An 18,261-nucleotide genomic window follows, 5' to 3' on the forward strand; every position below is an offset into this window, starting at 1 on the left:
GCAGAAGGAGACACAAAGAAAAAAAACAGTGAAAAAAACATCAAATTCTGCTTCTGAATTTACACTTTTTAAAAATGTATGCCCAGTATTACTGCTAAAATAAGATGCTTTTTTTGGAAGTGAAAACTAAAGCTTAAAAACAAGTCTGCCACTGTGATGAACAGGCCCAGCTCTCACTGCAGAGGCTCCTGCATCTGTCTCCCAAAGGGGGCTCTGACCAGTGTGGCCTGGGGTGGAGAATGGAGACCTTGGTGTCTGGCTAACTGCTCCTCAAGGACTTAGAGGAACTTGGCCCAACTCTTTTCGGTGAGCAGAAGACTGAACCTCCTTCTCCTGGAAGGCCGTGGGGAGAGACCCCGAGTCCCAGTGCCACTCCGCACACCAAGGACAGTCCCCTAGAGTTTGCTTCTGGGTAGTCAGTGGCCACTGGGCCAGGAGGGTGAAGGAGGCAGTCCAGAGACTTTTCGTGTGCAAATCCTGGCAGCCCAAGCAGCAGCAGAAGGCAAAGCCAGGACAGACAAGACGACCAAAGGAAAGTCTGATTAATGATACACCCTGAGTTTACACTGCACCTTTCTTCCCTGATGAGCCTGAAGTGTTCTGGAGACATGACTTCAACAGGCCCCTCAGGTTCTCTACTTAAATATTTCACAGCAAGTCATAGACAGTATTTGGCACACGGGAAAGCTGATATTAGGTCCACTTTAAAACATGAGGAAAAGCACACATACCCACACCAATTTGCCCAAGGGGAATCAGCAAAGAGGTAAGACTCAAAGCTCCCCTCTTCTAGCTGGTCTGGCCAGTAACACAGGCTGCTTCTCAAAAATGATTGAGAGTTTAGGAAAAACTGAGTATCCAATGGGTCCCAAAATAAGTCTCTAGAATTACACAGGCTTCTATCCCGTGTAGAATAATAGTCCTGCTTGACCCACAACACAGATCAAGAGCCCAAGTTGCCTTAAATCATTTCTAAGACAAGCCAAAGAAGGAAAAACAGAGAGAGGGAAATGGGAGGAAGGAAAAAGGAAAGGAAAAAAGCTCATGTTTTTTGCCTAGATCAAGAGTTTCCATTTTTATCTCCAGAGAGGAACACTGGGTGGTTCCATAAGACCTATCTGTTGCAAACCAACTGAAGCAGTATAATCTATAGGATAAATCACTAGTCATTTTATGTTTCTTTCTTGTCCCTCAAAAAAAGTACAGCACTTACTATGAGCCCACTAAACACAAGTCATCACGCTGGGTTTGAGTACAGACGTGAACACAACATTTCCCACGCCTCAGAGATGGAATTACAGGGTACACGTCATCACCAGCATAGACATCAACTCGCAGACAAACCAGTTCACACTTACAGACTGTGAAGAGGGCTGTGGGAGAGAGACCAGGACAAGGTAAGAGGAAATAACAGAAGCAACCCCTTGGCTAAGGCGGTCAGGAAAGGCCTTGGTAATGAAATGCTGTCTTGCCTGGGCCCAGAGGATGAAGCTGAGTAAAGGCAGGCGCTGTCTCTAGGGGCAGAAGGAAGCATGAGCCATCAGGTGAGAGCACACTTGGGCCTTCCAGGAGCTCTGGGTTCAGGGAGAGGAAGAGGATGGCAGGGCAGGTGAGGCCGCAGCATGGAAAGCCAGGCTTGGTAATCTCAGGAATATGGATTTAAGGACCTTGTTTCTTACTATGTCCTTCATAGCTCTCAGCCCAGTGCCTTCCTCATGCAGACAAATTCATACATAAACCAGTGACCATTTAACAAGCAAAGCAATGACTTAAAATCTTGGCCTTCAAGAATGCTGTAGGGGAAAAAAAAAAAAACAAAACAGACCACTCCTCCACCCCAAATGACACATGTTCCTGAGACAACCACAAAAATATCCTGAGATAATATCTGATTAAATGCCAAATGAAATGTTCAGGTCATATATCCTTCACTGGAGGGGTGGGGGTGGTAATTTTAGGCCTCAACAGTGACAACAGGTTTCCCAGAGAGGGCAGGACTCCAAGTGGAAACTTCAATCTGAGGACAATTTAGCTAAGCCCCTGGGAAGGATGCTCCAGGCACACAGAACAGGTAAACGCAAGTGCACAAGTATAAACAAGCAAGGCCCGAATGAAAGAAATAAACACACGGGGACACCCGGGCACACCCTAAAACGTACATCCCAGAGGCTTCTCCAGGTGGCTCGCCCGACCTCAGGGCCTTGCTGGAGACAAGCAAAAGATTCCCACAGGCCAAGGCCAGGGCAGGTCTCCTGTCTGGCACACTCTGGGCGAGCAGCCTGGAAAAGCAACGTGAGTGAGACTGCCTGCCCCAGGAGGAGACAGAGAGCAGAGAGCTATGGATCTCATTCACTGGAATAAAAAATTAAATGCCAAAAAGGAGAGTGAGAAGAGGAAAAAAATCCAAGTTGTTGCAGAATTATGCAACTGAAATTCCATGCATACGCCAGGAAATTCAAAGGTCACAGTTCCCACAGCAACTGTAACCTGAACCACAGTATGTAGTTTTTGGCGCTGCCAGACCCAAAGCAACCTACCCTGCTGGGTGCTCACAGACCACACGCCCACCAGCACGTACCTGCTGCTCAGATGCCCCAGGTCCCACCCCTGAAGTGCCCGCGCCTGTGCTGCTCTGAGCTCAGCCGGGCTGCCCGCATCAGGCTGCACTGGGCCCTTGGTCATTCTCTGCAGCCCCCAATTCTTTTAGGCAGAGCTCCACCCTGACGCCATGCCTACTTAACTACAGGTCTTTAATCTTAACTCTTCTGTGAGTTGAGTCATCTTAAGAGGGAGAAGGGAGGATGTGCATGGGGAGCGGCGGTGGGGGGTGCTACCACCCTCTTCTCTTAAGTCTTGTGGCATCCCACACTTGCAAAGCCTCACCATATGGGAAACAGGGCAGGGCAAGGGTGGGAAAGGAATGTTGGGCTTCAAAGGACACCTTCCAAAAAGTGAAAAGGGGGGCAGGGTATAGCTCAGGGGTCGCACGAGTACTTAGTATGCGCAGGTCCTGGGTTCAGTCCCCAGTCCCTCCTTTAATAAATAAATTAAAAATTAAATAAACCTAATTAACTCCTCACCACACACACACACACACACACACACACACACACACACAAGGGTGAAAAGAAAACCCACAGAAGAGGGTATTTAGTAGAAGGGACTTGTTTCTAGAGAACATGTAACTGAGCATATGCTTCTTCCAAGAGACCAGGACACGCATCCTGAGGCTGCCTGTATTATGACAGTGGAGGATGGGACACAAGCCTAACTTGACCCTCATCCCCCAGCCTGGAGTCACAGTTAAGGCTGCGGGTATCTGCCTGTGGGTGGAAGGAAGACCAACATGCACCTGGTGATAATGGACCTTCTTAAAAGACAAGGCCCCCGAGATCCTCCTCTTTACTGTTCAATCGTCACAACAGAAAAGACTCACCCAAAAAAAAGGTTTAGGTCCTGGAAATCTTAGCCTCCTCCAGGCCATGGCTTATGTGAGTAGCTGAAATTACAGGTTCTGGGCAAAAGATGACTTTCCTGTTACTTTGGCTGCCAAGGTGACCACAGACAAGGAAAGCAAGTGGTCAAGAGAAGAGAAGGGCCTGCTCCACACAGAGCAGCTGTCTGACCTGAGCACAGCCCTCAGGGTCATGATACCACTGTGTGACGTCATGAGATGTAAATGGACCGACACATGTAAGAGCTACACCACGGGGCCTTACACACAGGAGGTGCTCAGTAACTGGGAGTCACAAGATTGTTATTTCTTTTCATACTTGACATTTGACCAAAAATTTTGCTACCCAACCTGATGACCCACTACTTCATTTACAAGAGCTGGGCCCAAGTGGATGTTCTGGTTTCTTCACAGCAGTAATAGGAGCAGCAATAATCATAGCTAGCATTTAATACATGCTCACTGTGCGATGAACACTAGTTCTCTGAACTCCACACAGATCCCATTTAATCCTCACAATAACCCTGTCATAACTCACACCTACTTGACTCCCACATAAACCCACACCATCCAGCATTTGGGCAGGCAGGACTTTTTATCTTCTCCGCTGTCCTCACCCAGGGCTCCTCTCTCATTTGTTCCTGTGCTCCAGAGACTCCCAGCCCCTGGCTATCTGGTTTATATCCACTTGTTCAGATTACATGCAAAGAAAAACAAAAATTCAACACATCCATTTACCCCAACTTAGAAATGGAAATACCTGATAGAGCTAAAAGGGATACAGAGCAAATGAGGCCCTGAAATACAGCGTTTACAAGTGATCCCAAGTATGTCCCACCTACTAGTAGGAATGAAATCTTGGACAAGAAACAGCCCATCTCTGGAGGCTGCTCCCTCGTCCACGGGACATACTACTTACTGTTATAGAGGCGGCAGGCGGCTCAAAGCGGGTAGCAGGTAAGACTGCCAACAGAACACTACTATGTAAGTGAAGTGTCTTACTTCTTTTTAGTCTTGTCTCAACAATACAGGGAGAAGTAGATCGCTAAAAATTTTTGTAGGCATCAGGGAGAGAGTTCATGTTTTTCATCATGGTAACTTATCTACATAACCCAGATACACTTCTCGTTACTAAATTCCATGCCATACACTAGAGTAAACAGAGCTGAAAATCTCATTAGATAACACAAGAGAGTTAAGATTACAACAGGAAATGACACTGCTCCATTCTCCTGGGTTATGCTTAAATACAACTTCAACATACTTGTGTCCCACTTCCAGCTGTTCCCAGACGCCTGACCCCTAATCAGTGTGTTTAACAGTCATCAGATTATGGTTGTTTTTACCAGCAACAGGGTGAGTAAAACGCTATAAAGAGCCCATATGCCTTAGTCTCTGCTTTCATAGGATTTTAAGTTTCTAAAAGCTAAAACAAAGACACTAACATAAGAAGGTCTGAGTATTAAAGGTTAAGAGACTAGTTATAGACTATTCAACTCTAGAGACTTGTTAAATATATTGGAAACACCTGAAAGCATAAAAATTCATTGTGTAAATCTGGGTTTATTCAAGAACTGAGGGCACACCTGACTTACCAAAATTAAAAACTTTTATACTTCAAAGCTTAAAGGACACTGTCAAGAAAGTGAAAGGACAACCCACAGAGTGGGATAAAATATTTGCAAATCATACATCTGAGAAGAACTCATAACCAGATATATAAAGAACTCCTACAACTTGATAATAAAAAAGTAAACCAAATTTTTAAGTGGGCAAAGGATTTTAATAGATATTTCTCCAAAGAAGATGTACAAATGGTCAGTAAGCACACAAAAAAGATGCTCAATATCATTAATCATGGAAATGCTAATCAAAATCACAATGAGACACCCCTTCACACCCACCAGGATGGCTAGAATCAGAAAGATCGACGATAACCAGAACTGGTAAAATGTGGAGAAGCCAGAACCTCATACCGTGCTGGTGGGAATGTAAAATAGTGTGGCCACTTTGAAAGTTTTGCAGTTCCTCGAAACGTTTAACAGTTTTCATATGACCCAGCAATTCCACTCCTATGTATGTATACATATGAGAGAAATGAAAACATGCCCACACAGAAGCTTGTATATGAATGTTCACAGCGACATTATTCAAAACAGCTAAAAGAGGAATGTCTATCAACCATTGAATGGATAAAGAAAATGCAGTTTATCCATAAAATGGAATATTATTTAGCCATTAAAAAGGAATGAAGTTGTGATACATGCTACGACATGGATGCACTCTGAAACATTATGCTGAGTGAAAAAAATCTAATCACAGATTGTATGGTTCCATTTATATGAAAAGTCCAGAATAACAAATCTACAGACACAGAAAGTAGGCTGGTGGCTGCCTGTGGCTGTGAGGATGGGGCCTGGGGGAAGTGGAGAGTTACTGCTGTGGATACAGAAATAATCATGAAATAATCAGAGACGTCAGGGCATTTATTCCCCCAGATCATGGGGATAAATCAGGAAATAAAAACAGAAAGGGCTTTTGGTCAAAAAGATACTGTTCTGGGGCCTCCAAGGAAACTATAGCAAACTACTATTCTGCCTTATCTATAAGCCTTCCCCACCCCACAATCAGAATGAACTCCTTTCTCCACAGCGTTGTGTTCACAGCCATCTTGTATTGCAGTTCCCTGCACATAGGTCTGGCCCTCCCACCACATCATACACTCTTAGTAGAAAAGGGCAATGTTAACAATTCATGTCTCCTTGAAAACCATCAGCACAGAGTCCTGCACACAGGAAGTGGATAATTCAGATTTGTCAAATTTAAGTATTCACTTCACAAAAAAACATCATTAACACCTCTTTTCTAAAACCACATCTAGTTGGCCAAATGGGGAACCACCTTTACATGCCAATGGCAACTGCATGGCCAAGCTGCTTAAAAGCAGAATCCCAGACTGTTAATACAAACTTCGCATGACCTACACCAAGCACCCGCCAACCTGGTGCACCCCCACTGCTCTTTCCAAAACCCCCACCTGCTTCCTCACCTTTAGACATCAGTCGCAGGAACCACTGGTTTGCTCCTCAAGCCTGCATACCTCCTCCCTGACTCCCCCAGAAGCTGCTCCATCTGCCTGGCTCCTCTACTCCCTGTCCTCCGGCAGGCCAGGTGAATACCACCCCCGCCCACCTTCACCAGACCCTGAACTGGGCCTTCCTCCAGGCGCTCCACACACTTAGGTATGTCCGTGATTATGTGTCTGCCTACCACTAGCTGTGAACTCCGTGAAGCAGCTTATTTAACTGACTGCGGCGGTGTGCTGGTAAATGCTTAACCTATTCTCTGAAACACCCTTGTGTATATATATGCACATACATTTATTATAAATTTTATTGATAGGAAAGATGCATAGCCTGTAATACCAATAAATATGCAATAGTAATAAACATATAGAGTAATAAGTATGTAGTAAAAAATAATAACATATGAAACATAATGCTCTTCACAGTAAATCCCATGTAGCCAATTGATTCTCACACAAAGTTGTTATAGATTTTTTGGTCTAACTCATCCATGGCCAACGCGTGGATTCAACTGACTTAACGAGTGAATGCTGGTTGGTATTTTCATTTACCTTAAGGAATAAAACAAAACTAGACAAAAAAGATGTATATTAAACATGACATAAGCAACTTCTTTGCTGAATTAAGAGTTTTTAAATACTAAAAGAATATTTCCTCAAACTTTTGTGCTATTCACCATGTAATGGATAAGGATACAAAACACTTTAAGTTTAAACTGCAAATGTTAACATTTTCTCCATCACTTTCTTAGACAATGAACAAAACAATAAATCAAGCCTGTTGTGTAGTGTTTGTTGGTTTCCGTGGTGTAAATACTTCCACTGTGGCCAAGTTCACGCTACAGACTTGGTATCTCTGAGCACAGACAGAGCTGGGAGGGGACGCACCACAGTTCACCATTACACAGCACTCCCACCTTAGGGGCAAGAGACCCAGGAGCACAGCTAATGCTAAAATAAAGAGGAAGTAATGAATTTTGAGTATTTATTACTCTTATTTTCAACACAATCTATTTAATTTTAAGTTTATAGAATGAATATTTAATACTGGTTGTATTTAACAACCAACTTGCAAAACTCCTGAAAATTTAACCACAAGGTATGAGCGGGCTCTGGCAGGCCACGTCACTCCCACACTACCAGTGTTTAGTACACAAAAGGAGACAGCATGATCCTGTAGCTACTTCACCCCTCAGACTCCAGAGAGAATCAAGACCTTCCTTCAAGATTTCCCTAGAGCTGGCATTTTGAAAGCTAGAGGGACTAGCACAGAAACACACTGCCTGCACAAAAGGCGGGGCTGGTCTTTTAATACTCAGTACAAGCTCAAAAGTAAGACACCATCTTTGATATATTCTCCCTTAGGTATTTCTTCCACAAACACTTAGACACTGGGAAGTTAATTTTAAATCCCTCAAGAATCCGATCTGTTTAGCACTCTGTGTAGCATTATTCACAGGGCAGTCCTAACCGCTCTCTCAAAGTTCTGGCTCTCACATTGGAAAAAAACAAGAGCCCAACAGGCACCTCCAGGCCCCAGAGGGCACCAGGCTGGTACTGAGGACGACTGGGAGCTCAGTTTGCATGCTCCCTCTCAATTCCGTCTCTGGTCTGCACACCTCTCCTTGGTGCCCTGGGGATCCAGCCAGCCCCCTTCCCAGGTACCACCTGTCTTTGTCACTAACAACTCCTAGATCGACATGGAAGGACCAGGATGCTCATCTCACTGACTATCTTCATGACAAGCCTGCATTACTTCCCCCGTATCAGAAACTGCAGCGTCCTCAGGTCACACATGCAGCTCTATGCCGTTGACAACACGAGCCCGTCAGGGCTGCTCCTCTAGGAGTGCACAAGATGGGCTCTATCTGCATCAGCCAGGAGTTGGTGGACCTTTATCTTCCAGTGACTGTAACATGAATAAAAGGGGGAGTGATGTTTCATTCTCCCAAGTACAAAATAAAGCTGAATTTGCTTTTTCACTTACACATGCTGCTCTCCTCCCCAGAAAGCAGCTCGGTGACATTTTAGGGGGGCTGCTCCCTCTCCCTCATCTTCACCTGGTCCCAAGACTCACTAGACGTCTCCTGAGCCTGCGCCCCTCCCAATTCTGGTCACAGTTTGCCATCATCACCATCCAATGGAAATTATTCCCAACTGCCCGCCCCCAGGACCCCTGGCCTTCAGCCCACCTCCCCAAGTACTTTCATACCACACCATTTCCCTATTTAAGAACTTAAGGCTCCCTAGCAGACTCTGAGAGAATATTCCTGCTCCTAGCAAATAAACACTGAAGTATTTAGGGGTCAACGTCTCTTAATTCATAGAGAAAAGGGAAAAAAATATGAAAAAAGCAAATGGGGCAAAATGAAAACAACGGGTGATTCTGAAACAACAGCTCCTTGTACTAATCTTGCCTGTTCTGTTCTGAAATTGTATCAGAATAAATCTACAAAAAAGAAAAAACAAAACCCTAAACCCCTCATCTTAGCGTTAACGTTTGATAATAAACAGCTCCTTCTTACGGTCACATCGCCATCAGACGTCCTGTTTTTGTCCCTCTCTCTACACCTAGACTCAGGATTTCCCCTGCTCCTCCCTGCCACCCGCTTCCTTCACTGACTCACTTCTTCCAGGGGTGCTGAGGAAGGAAAAGAACTAACATCTACTGACCGTCTGCACCAGCCAGGCCAATATCACCTTGGCACTTATTGTATATTATTTCATCAAATTCTGCTAAGAACTCTACGAGGGAGGTGACAACCCGAGACCTGAAGAGATTAAGACGCTAGTCCAGGATTCCACAGCCACTAATGGCAGAGCTGGAATGGGAACCCAGGGTGGTGGGGGGAGAATGATAAAGCAAATGGGGAAAAATGTAAATAATTATTAAAGTCTAATTAACAAATTTTGGTAGCAGGTACAAGGAAGCTCCCAGTACTGCTCTTACAACTTCTCTGTAAATATGAAATTACATCTAAATAATTATCCAAAAATAAGCTCTCCCACCCCGACAAACAAGTGGGCACAGCTACAGTACCTGGAGGCCAAGGCAGCAAAGGCGTCTGCAACAGTGACCCGCATCGGGAGACAAACGTACAATTAACAGTGTTACAGAAGTCTGGGAGCACCTAAGGCATCGGCTATCTCCAGGTTTTTCCCTAGAGTCAAGTCATGTTCTCTGGGGTTTTCTCTAGAAACAAGTCAGAGGCTTGGCACATGGAAAATAAGGCCAGTTTTACCAAACGGGGGCTGGGAAGGCACCAAACTTGAAACCTGGGTGTTATCTGGGTCTCTCCTCTCTCCTTATCTCCTCTATCTAATCAGTGTCTTCTTTCCAAAATATCTCTAGCATCCAGTCCCTCCTTTCTTTCTCCATCGCCAACACCCTGTTCTAGTCTCCTGGTATGTTACACCCGAACAGAAGTGGTAATAACCATGACCTGTGGGCCAGATCCAACCTGCAAGTGAAAAAGGGTTCTTACATTTTTTAATTATTGGGAGGAAAGAAATCAAAAGAAGACTATTTCGTGACACGTAAGAATTAGGTGAAATTCAAGTTGGGGTAGGGGGATAAATAAAAGCTTGTTGGCACAGTCACTCATTCACCGATGATCTGCTTCCCTACCACAATAGCAGTCTAGCAGTTGCATCAGAGACCATATGGCCCACTGAAACCTAAACTATCTACCTTCTGGCCTTTACAGAGGAAAGTTTGCCAACTCCTCCCAGGGCCGGTCTTGCAGGACTCTCAACTCTCCCACCACCAACAGATTCACCGACGTAGAATACCACTTCCATGCTGCTGCTCTGTGTTCAGACACCTCTGGTGAACTCCCTGTTGCTTATAAACATCGCACTGTGTCCTGGCATCCACCAGATCAGGTGCACAAACTTGCTTTTAGGAAGAAAAGCCCACAAGGCCGTGACTTTGTTCACGCTATCCTCTGGCTTTCAGAAAATTCTTTCTTCTTGCCCTCGACTGCTAAGCTCACCACTTAATGACCTTTCAAGACTCTGGGAACAATTCCTGTTTCCCTCTCCCCTGCTTCCACAGCACCCTTCGCTTACCCTCATCACAGCTCCTACCACACCACACTGAAATCATCTATTTGTGTGTCTGTCTCCCCGGCTACAGTAAAATCCCAGAGGGCAAGGAACCCGTCTTACTCATCTCCCAGCACCCAGACAGAAAGTGGCTCAGGCACCCACCCAGCCAGGCCAGCCTCCTCACTCACGAGCCCCAATGACCAACACACTCTCACACCAACAGCCCTTCACCTCACCAAGACAACCCCAACCACGACCAGGGACACAGTCTACACAAGCCCACGAGAGTCAGCAGACTAGGGTTCAAACCCAGGCTCCCCCCACTCATGTGTCTTTGGACACGACACTTGGCTCCCTGGTCCTCAGCTGTAAAGGTACATCCCAGAAGTATCAACAGACTGCAGAGCTGACAGTGCATGTGAAGCATCTAGGCCTGTGCTGGGCATATTTAAAGAAATCCTCAAAAGCTAAGTTACTATCCTTGTTCTCGCCAAACACTGGAGTTACCTGGCTGTGCCACTTGGTACTTCATTGCTTTTCTTCTTGTTTACCTGACCATTCTGTGCATTCATATTGTATGTTCTGAAGCAGGGACAGGTCATATCCTTGCAGGAACCAGTGCCCTGCCCTGATACCCAGTACATGACGAAAAGGGGCCCAACAGATGATAAATTAATGAACAAATTATTCCAGGAAGTCTAAAGAGTTGCTAATAAGAAAAACAATGCAGAGGCAGGGATGAGGCAGATAGTAACTGAAGAGTAAACAGGAGTCGAGGGTGCATTTGAGGATGCTTCCATACTGGTGAGCACCGCCGGAGACTGGCCCTGGAGGAGAGGAAACCCAGAGTTCCAGTGTCCCACTCTGAGTTCCATAAGCTTGACAGAAGTACTAGCTAACACTTGCTGCTTATCAGGTGCCTGGCAGAACCCTCGGTGCTCACAACCACACAAAGTAAACAGGGTGTCAGCGCCCAGATGAGGAAACTGAGAACCTGGGAGGTTAAAGAACACACTCAAGCAAATGGTGCAGAAGTCTAGTTCCAGAGTTCATGCTCCTAACCACCACACATTTTAGGGGTGTGTGTGGCAGGGGGAGTGTTAAGTTTCACTCAGGGACCTTACTGAAGACCACAGCCAGGGAGACAGCCTTTCAGGTGGCTCTGAGGAGCTGCTCCAAAGAGGAAAGGGAGGAGCCAGGATACACACAAACTTTTTTGTTGGTAAAAACATGCAGCCAAGCACAAAAAGATTACTGCTAATCACAAAGAACAAACATCTCAAGTTAAAGATTTTCGGGCTTTTCTATTTATGGGAAGATGCCAGAACCTGGGGTCGCTGAAATTCTTCCTGAGAGACACATCTGAACTACCCACGGCCAGACTACCCACTTCTTGCTCTCTCCATCCTGAATTCCTCTCCAGGCGCACTGTCAGTAGGCAGCTGCCATGGCTGATGGCCTGACTCTTGTAGGACTGGAATAGCAGGCAACATTTTTTCTTTACAGTGAGATGGAATCTGGGAAAGTGCCATTCCTTCTTTCTTTCCTCTTACTCTGGACTTTTCTCAGGTAAGATTATTCAGGGGACCCTGGAAACCCAGGTGTGGAGAAGTGCTGAGAGAAAGCCCCAGTGTGAAGCCAAGCTCTCAGGTTCCGGCCCTCCATTCCCCGGCTTCCTGAGGGTGGCTGACACCTGTGGAGTCTCTGGGCCCTGCTCGGGCCCCAGACTAGGCACGCGGTATCCAGTAAGTCCTAGGGGCCTAGTCATGTTGCCATCTCACAAGTTTCTCTCCCCAGCCCCAGACTGTCTTTTTCTTCCTCGCTGCCTCTTCTTTTTGCTCCCTCAACACACCACCTCATAGCGAGATGATTAAACACACAGAATTTGGAGTCATCCAGCCTCTGCAACTTATTTCAGGTTATGGACCTTAACCTCTGGAACAGTTTCCCGAGTGTAAAACAGGAGTGACAGGCCCCACTTGGAGACTAGAATGGAGTGTGCACAGACGCCTGGCACAGTATCTGGCCCACGGAACACTGGGTAAGGGACAGCTCTTCCCACGTAACTGTCCACAGTACCCATTTGCCTACGGCGTTTAAAATGCCAAATGTTGACTTTTTTTTTTCTCCCTACCTATAGAAGTCTAATTTTGAAAAAAGCCTCTCTGTTTTGGAAACAAACTGAAACATGCCCATGTCACTAGTTAAAATACTTCCCTTTCCTTTTTCACAGGGAAACAAATGGCTGACCAGTCATGACCAAACTGGGTAAAAGGTTCTGTTCCAAACAGTAATTAGGATCCCACACTAGCTTGTTTAAAAAAACAAAATAAAAATCATCCAAAAGTAGATGAGCTAAGGCAATGACAGGCTTGCATGAGTTCTAGGTTTGGGAATCAGAAACCTGAGCCAGGCAAAAAGGTAGAGGAGGGAAGGGCAAGGGTTTCCTCACCTTTTCAGGAAGCAGAGCTATAATCCACGCTCTTTCCAGATCCCAGGGCACCAGCCCCTAGGTCCCTGAGGACCCTTACACTGTTTCAGGTGTCCCTCCTGGGAAGCCCACCTGTGTTCTCCTCTAAATGCCTCAGAGTTAACTCCTCTGACTCTGCCCTGGCACTAAAGGACTATGCCAGTTAACCTAAATGCATCTCTCCAAAACCAAATGCCCAAGTCTGAAGCCAGACTCCACTGTTTCCAAAGGAGCGATCACTGAGCTCTCCACACCTCAGCCCTCTCGTGTGGGAAACAGGGACCATTACGGTGCCCACCCCCTCAGGCTGCTGTGAGGACTGGGCGGCTCACTCGTGCAAACACCCAGAACAGGGCCTGCATTACTGCTGATGTCATCACCGTGGTATGACTCTCCTTTTCTACTCACAAACCCAACAAGTCTCAGTTGCAAGGGCAGCTTGATGGTGCAGGTGGACGAAGTGAGAGGAAGACAGGAGGAGTATAGCTGAGTGTAGCTGGGACCTCTGTAAGTTGTAGGCCAGGGACAGTCTGCACTGAAGGCCTGTTGTCATTACCCAGGGAGGGGAGCGACAGGGGCGAGAGATAATGATCTATCCTCTGGACTGCCCTGCCCCTCCTCTTTTCCCAGCTCCAACCTGACATCGGGAAGGCCTCCCCGGACTCAAGCCCTCTCCATACTTTGCTTAAATCAGCAACAGAAAAGAAGCAGGGCAGGTGACAGGACAAAGCTGGGACCAACCAAAGCTTCACTTTGCCTTTTTCACAGTTATTGATGTTAACACGGTACGGAAAAATCAATAAAAGCTACTAGTTAACCACTTGACCGAGCGCTGTTCCTCCCCTTCCAGAGTTAGTTAGACCGGATCCTTTCCTGGCCCTCTGTAGACCTATATGATGCAGAAAGACTCCTCTCCAGGCTTTCAATCACACACCCACACAAACTGCTCCTTCCTCTGCTGAGGAAGCACTGCAGAGGGACACAGGGCGATGCAGCTGTTCCTACTAAGGAACTGACTACTTAGCAGAAGCTCCTGTTCTTCCTCTTCCACCTTTCACCAAGGTACAGACCAACAATCCTGTGTCTCCCTTCTTTAATCTGATTGTCACCACTTTTTTTTTTTTTGAAGTTGTGGCAATTTTTCTCTCCTCTGTGAAACTTGCCACTGACAAAAAAGTCAATGAATTGCAGGGTTTACTGGCATAGTTTCCCTGTTCTCCCTCCTTAGTTTCTTGATAACGATGAATATAATTCTTTATACCTAAAGACGGCCGAAGCCAACACCAAGAAAACGGCAAGTCACGTGCAGCTGAGCCCCACGTGGCCAGGACGTTGCCCCGTCCACTGGTGCATCCCAAGCACCTCAGAGCCCACGTGCTCCACCACTCCACCCCACTCCATAGGATCAGAGCTGAATTCTGAAAAAGGGAACCAAAGATGACAGAGGGGTGGCTGGAAGAAAGGGGGAAGTCCACAAAGACTTTAGGTAAATTTCCAAACAATATCCCCACCATTATCACATTATTTGTGAAAGCTAAAGACCAAAAAGGAATCAGATTTTTAACCCTGCCATCTAAAACAGAAACTGAGAGCCTTATTTACTGCACAGATTTTAGCCCAAGTGCCATGCCTCCAGGTTTACAATTTCAACCCCCAGCTTAAGTTACAAAGCCTGGGTACTCAATGTGTCCCCTGGGTTAGAATACTACAAATTTCCTATCCACAAACCATTTCAATTCTCTGTCCATTCTTCCCATATGGTCTCATTAAATACTTCACACTCTACAAATACAGATTTTTTCTTCAGCTCTATTTTTTCTAAAGCAATGACCCTCCACCTGGCTAAAGGAATGCTTCTGGCACAGGAAAAGTCCGGAGTCTTTTCTACTTCCAAGAAAAATAAAGCCCTCATTCAACCAGAGCCCATCAGACTCAGGGAAGCAGCAGCAGCAGCAGGTGTCAGGGACTCTGACATCTGCTCCCCAGGCTCCATAAAGTATGCAGGGAAGGAACACACCTCAGAGTCAGCCCAGGTCTGAGTGCCAGCCCTGCTTTCTGTCATTCCGTTGACCTGGGTCTCACAAAACCCCAGCCCACCATCAGTAAAACCAGGAAATAGTTAAGTCCTAACCTTGCACACTGTCAGGAATAAACAAGGTGATGTACATGATGCACTTGGCACAGTCTCCCACACAGAACTACTCAATAAATGTTAAATATTCTTCACTGTCTAGTAATCTAAGAACCACAATGTCTGGTATCTTTCAGTCCTTCACATTCCAAAAAAAGAGGGTTTTTCCCTACAAAAGTATCAGCGAAATCCCACAAGAAGGAAAACTCAGTTGAAGTCCAGCTCAGGCACCAAATCACTTGCAACTTAGAACAAGTCATGTCACCTCCATTTCTTCACTTATAAAGTGAGAATAACATACTGTACTAAACTTTGATGACCTCAGAAACAAGTAAGAATGAGACAACAGGAGATGAAAAAGCTTTCACTTCTTCAAAGAAAAAGCACAAAGTAAATCCAGAGCATAATTATTATTAAAACATCATGCCCAATGTCATGGGATATAAATAAACCAGCCACGTTTCTCACTCTTGCAAGAATATTACATTTGATAGCCTCTGTTTATTTTGTTTTGGGGGAAGGTAGTTAGATCTGCTTATCTATTTATTTATTTCTTAAAGGAGGTGCTGAGGATTGAACCCAGAACCTCTTACATGCTAGGCATGCGCTCCACCGCTGAGCTATACCCACCTACCTTGGCAGCCTTTCCATCTGCTCCTGCGGAGCCTGCTACAAGCAGGAGGCGGCACCTGGCTGCTCCTTGCAGAGCCCAGTTCAGAGGCAGAGCCCATCAAATCTAGGACGTGCCCTGCCTTCTGGTCAGGTCTCACCCACCCTGGCCATTTCTTAGATGCCAACATGAGAAATGAGAAAAGGTTTATGGTTCCACTTGGACATGTGAAACCAACACACCAAAATCCTTACCCATGGGACTACTCGACAGACCCAAAAAAGGGTCAGTTTTGACCATTTATTCTCCTGGACTGAGCGGTATAAGACCTCTTCCAAGGCACACACCATCCTTTCCAGAAAAATGTGACATGTGAGCTGGAAGGAAGAGCTCAATTTTCCCTTGTTTGATTTTTACTTCTAGGTCCAGATTTCATCTTCAACCTACCATAAACATTTAGGTGTGAGCGCTAGAGGCTGGGACAGGCAGACGAGTAGGGTGGAGGGACTAATCTTCTAACTTGGGAAGGTAGCCTGCGCTCAAAATTGCATCCAATGTCACCAACCATAGGTCTCCCAAACCCAAACAGGAAAGAAAAAATTAATGATACTTACTAAGCATCTACTGCGTGCCCAGCACTGCACTAAGTACTTTGTATACATTACTCCAAACCCATTTTCTCTCCCACACCTACAAGCACCATGAAACCACCCTCACCTGAACCATCCCACGTCTGGGGGAAAAACTCACAATCTGATTAGCAGTCAAGTTCCAGACATTTCAAAGCTTAGTGTTGTGAATACAGAAAGAAGGCTTGGCTAGGAACCAGGTCCAAGTTCCTAAAGATTCTTTTCAAGAGGAACACCTCAACCATACTTTTCCTGTAATTCTGGAACTAACTCATGGTATTTAAAATACTGTCAAAAAAGGTTAAAAAAAAAAAAAAAGTTTAAACCTGAGCACAAAAACTCACTGTAGGGCTAAAAACAACCGGAGCCAAATTTCTGACCAAGCCCATTTGACAATCAAATGCGAAATTTAGAACATCCTCTTGAGGGCCCTTTACAGGTGTGCTCACAGGAGAACCGCCAGCACAAGGAACCAGCATCCGTACTGAGCCAAGTAGCCGAAGGGCTACAGAACTCATCTCATCCTCCCCGGGCACAATCCAAACGACGGTCTCCCAGCAAACTGTCAGACAGGACTTGCACAGTTTAAACACCACCTCTCCATCCACATCCCAGAAAAAGACAACGTGCTAAGGCTCGAAAAGGGACTGTTCACAACGCGCCTCCGTTTCTCCGCACTGAGCGTAAGTGACGCCAGTAAACAGCCACCTTAAACCTCAGGATGCGGTTTGTACCGCAGGAGCTGCTTTCCTTTAACCGAGTCTGGAGGGAGGTCACGGGCTGTACGTGCGCCTCAGGGGACGGGGGACACGGGGGGTGACAGGGGGCACAGGGGAACGAGGGAGAACACTGGAGGGGTGGGGGACGGGGGACACGAGGGTTCACAGGGAAGGGCGGGGGACACCGGAGACACGAGGGGGGTCACAGAGCAGGACGGGGGGGTCGAGGCCCCGCCGCGCCCGCCTTCCCCCGCGCGGCTCTTCCGCGGCGCGTCCACTCGCGGACGCGCGGCAGCCTACGGGGTACCCCTCACGCCCAGCCTCGACGGCGACCCCGGCGAGCGCGCCGAGCCTCCCGCCCGCCGCCCTGGACCCGGGCCCGCCGACCGCTCTGGGGCCGCGGCGGCCAGAGGGAGGCGCCCGGCCCGGTCCCGGAGCCCGTCTCACCTCCGCCTCATGCCGCGGCGCCGCGTCCCAGCCGCAGCCCGCAGTCCCGCGCCTCAGGCCCCTCGGCCCCTCCGCCGCGGCGTCCGCCGACCCCGCTCTGGCTGCGCCTCAGCCCTGCGGCTGCCCCTCTGCGCTCAGCGTCCCGCGCGCGCAGCACGGCGGCAGCTGAGGCGGCGGCTGAGGTAGCGGCGCGGCCGCCGGGCGGGGCGGGCACATGGGAAGGCGGGGCTGCGGCCCCCGAGGCGCGACCACAGGACCCCAGCCTTGGGGCGGCTGACCTCGGCGCGCCTCCAGACCCACTCGCCTCCCGCCGCCACGGACGCCCTCGCTACCCGCAGGCTCAGACTTTGCCAGACGCTCACGGTTCTGTGCAGAAGGTAAAGAAAGGAGCCGCCGCCACGCCCTCCCTCCTCTCTACCCACCCCGCGGGCTCGGTGGTACATTCCTCAAAGCCCGCCCCGAGGGGCAGGGAGCAGCTGATTGGCTGGGAACCTTGGAAGGGGGCGAGGAGCCGCACGAAATGGCCAATGGAAAAGCCCGGTGGGCACAGCAAAGCCGGCCCGACGAGGAGGCGGGGGTGCGATTAAAGGGCACGTGTTCGTTGCCATCAGTACTTGCCACACAAAACAACTATAGAGTTTTCTTTCTGAAACAAAGAGATTAGGG

The 18,261-nt window shown here is 47.4% G+C and overlaps 1 protein-coding gene across 36 annotated transcripts in view; it reads right to left on the reverse strand.

Annotated features, from left to right (window-relative positions):
• Positions 1-17,932, reverse strand: part of MICAL3 (microtubule associated monooxygenase, calponin and LIM domain containing 3) — a 144,501-nt gene extending 126,569 nt beyond the window's left edge. For 9 of the 36 annotated variants that reach the window (XM_032473014.1, XM_032473016.1, XM_032473015.1 and 6 more), the window contains exon 1: positions 17,596-17,909. The gene's annotated coding sequence lies outside the window, so the exon portion shown is untranslated. Of the gene's footprint in view, positions 1-17,595 lie in introns of all 36 variants that reach the window. The other 27 variants (XR_004317128.1, XR_004317127.1, XM_032473027.1 and 24 more) reach the window with 13 other exon arrangements.
• Positions 17,933-18,261: the final 329 nt, after the last annotated feature.

Source organism: Camelus ferus, chromosome 34 (assembly GCF_009834535.1).
Source record: "Camelus ferus isolate YT-003-E chromosome 34, BCGSAC_Cfer_1.0, whole genome shotgun sequence".
Taxonomy (NCBI): Eukaryota; Metazoa; Chordata; class Mammalia; order Artiodactyla; family Camelidae; genus Camelus; species Camelus ferus.